The following is a 3,441-nucleotide window of genomic DNA, read 5'->3' on the forward strand; positions in this document are numbered from 1 at the left end:
GGATACATACATATATATATAGATAGATACATATATATAGAGATAGATAGATAGATACATATATATATATGTATGTATGTAGATAGATACATATATATAGATAGATACATAGAGGAGCGATCAAATAAAAACCACTCAAATTTATAAAAACCATAAAAACTACTCTCATCCGTCGTAATCTTATGATATTTTTTCATGAAATTGTTTAATCTTATGAAATTGTTTCATATAATATTTTTTTTGATGAAGTTGTTTCATATATGGTTATGAAATTGTTTCATATACTACTTAATGAAATTTTAAAGAAACAGTTTCATGTATTTCTCTAAAATTAAAATAATGAAGATGATAATATTCATGATTAACACTCTCCACAATAAGAATGGTTAATCAACCTCTCATAATTACAAAAAAATGAACAAAATGAAAAATTATGATTGGTTGAATAAGGTTTTCACGGTTTTTACAAATTGAGTGGTTTTATTTGAACGCTCCCCTAGATACATATATATATATATATATATATATATATAGATACATACAAAACCAACTAGTCTAGATACATACATATATACATATATATAGATAGATAGAGTATTTACCGGTGTTTCCATAGTGGCAGCGGACGGTGGTGGATGGCAGTGGGCGGTGGTAGATGGCGGCGGTTCATGGTGGTTGGTGGCGGCGGACGGTGGTGAATGACGGCGGACGGTGGTTGGTGGCGGCGAAAGGTGGTGGATGGCGGCGGATCACGGTGGTCGTTGGCGGCGGAAGGTGGTCGGTGGCGGCAGTTCACGGTGGTCGATGTCGTTAAACGGTGGTGGATGACGATATATCGAAGAATGGTGGTCGTTTTTGGTCGGGATGGTCGGTGGGGATGGTTCAAGCTCGGTTTTTCTAGAGAAAACGAGCGGTGGGGATGGATGGTGAACTAATGGTCCCTCACCACTGCCTATTTATATAAAACATTAAGTAATAAAACAAAATTCATTATCAAATCGACGTCAAATCGGCGTCAAATCGGCGTCATAGAGGCGTTATAGCATGAAAAAACGCAAAACGCGGTCAAGCTACGTAAATCAGATATAATATCTGATTTTTTCTCCAAAAATCAGCTAAAAATAATTTTTTCGTAACCACAATTATCATTATCTTATTTTATAACAAAAAACCATGAAAATTTTACTTAAATAGGTTAAAAAACACAGTTTATGTATTGTTTCATTTCTACTAAAAACACCCCTTAATTGTCAAATCAAGAACACTAAAAGACGAGATAGCAGTCAAATTTCGTAAATCAGTTATAATATCTGATTTACGAAACCCAAATCAGATAAAATTAATTTTTGCGTCTCCATAATTATCATGGTTTATTTTTAAACTTTTAACCATGAAATTTAGTTCTAAAAAGGTTAAAATATACAATTTAAATAGCGCATCAGTTTTATTAAAGATACCGCACAAAAAAAACACCCCCTTAAAGGTTGGATCGCCCCCAAGGGGTTATTTTGCTTACATGGCTCGCCCTAGGGGGGCTCGGGAACGGATTACAAGGGTGCAAAGTAATAACTTATTTTTAGGATTAATGTGGGACCCACCAAAATATTTTTTTTTTCTTATTTCTTAAGGATTTAAGGGGATCGCCCCCAATAGTGTACGGATCGCCCCCGGGGGGATTCGTGTGGATATTTTTGCAAAACCTCCAAAAAATGGTTATTTTGTTAGAGAAGGTTGTATAAAATGGTTAGTTTGGTGATTTTCCCAAAATAAAAACAACTTTGAGTTGGCTTGTCCGATTTTTTTTGAATTGCACATGTCTGCCCATTAAATTTAACGTGCAAGTTTGAGTACGTCCATTTTTTCGAAATGATTGTCTAAGTTTGTTATTCTATTGTGCCAACGACTCGTCCTGAGCAACTCCAATTGTCCCTACAACAATAGCTTAGAATGTAAGGAGTTGGACATCCTTGGAGGATGGATGAAAGATGCAGTGTTTGACTCCGGAAGCTAGAGTTGTGCAGAAAATCAACCGATCCAATTGAAACCGACCGACCATAATTGAATATCCAGTTATAATTGGATCACATTTGATTGAAAATTTTAACATCAAATTTGGATCAGTCGATTCTTGGATGACAGTACAGACAGACCAAAACCGACTGAACCGAACCAACCAACATCCAATTAAGCATCTGATTACCATCCAACTATCATCCAATTAATTTGTTTTCAATTTGCTTCAATCTGAATTTGTTTTGTGTTGGATTTTGAATTTTTAGTCTCACGTGTGTTGGTTTTAACATATCAATAGTGACTGATCAATTTATGTAATCGTTAGAAAATTGGATTAAATTCACATACCGAATGAATTAGATCTGATCTGATCATCTATTGGATATTGGATGGGTCTAATACGATCCATGGATATCCGATGAATATTGAATCCAATCTAATGGATATCCAATAAGAATATTCAATGGACGAAATCGAACCGATCCAATCATCCATTAGATTGTTAGATTGGATCAATTCAATTCAGATCGGTTGTCAAATGCTAATTGGATTTGATCGGTTGACAAAATACAACATCCAATGGATGTCAACCGATGAACAAACCTGCTAAAAACTACCTACTAGCCCCTAAGAGGCTAGGACACAATTTACCTCATCTATGTTGATCGTGAAACTAGTACGGTAATGGCGCTCCAGATAATGGCGTCATCAAGGGCAGACTTAAATGAAATGTTGTGGGAGGAAATGCCCCAACTCAAAGGTTAATTTGGGTAAAAAGATTTTTTTACTCTTACGTCTTTAATTCCTCCTAGTCATTTACGACGGCTCCCCTTAGTGGTCCATTAGTTCCCACCCCACATATTTATTGTTTTGTTACCGCTAATTCTTGCAATCATGCTAAAATGATAGCGCTGGTTGATGGTTTTTGTTAAATATATCTCAATTCCTTGTTCTTTTAGTGTAAGAATAAATCACTTCACCTGATGTTAACTTTATATATGCTCAAACCAAATCATCTAATAAACATAGCAAGTCAAATACCAAATAGTTTGTGCAAAAGGGTTTGTAACCGACATTCCTTGAGAATCATGTGAGGGGGCAAATGAGATACACGGTAACCCGTTAGGTGGCAAGTCAAATACAGTTCCAAAACCAACTGTGTTACGCCCCAAGGGAAATACCAAACAGATGTGCAAACCAAAAGTGGCCCAAGTTTCAATCGCAGCAAGACATTACTGGAAGCTGGAGTGAAAGTGAATCATATGCTCACTTGCCCATTACTGGAAGTTGGAGTGAAAATGATTTCAATCAACAATTTAGCATTCAGGAAATGATTTATCCAGTCTTTACCAAGACATTTCAAACCTTCAATTACAATGCATCTCAACTAGAGAGTTTTCCTTGACAATTACTAACAATAATAACTGG

This window comes from Cynara cardunculus, unplaced genomic scaffold (genome assembly GCF_001531365.2).
Source record: "Cynara cardunculus var. scolymus isolate 2C unplaced genomic scaffold, CcrdV1 Un_Scaffold_2936, whole genome shotgun sequence".
NCBI lineage: Eukaryota > Viridiplantae > Streptophyta > Magnoliopsida > Asterales > Asteraceae > Cynara > Cynara cardunculus.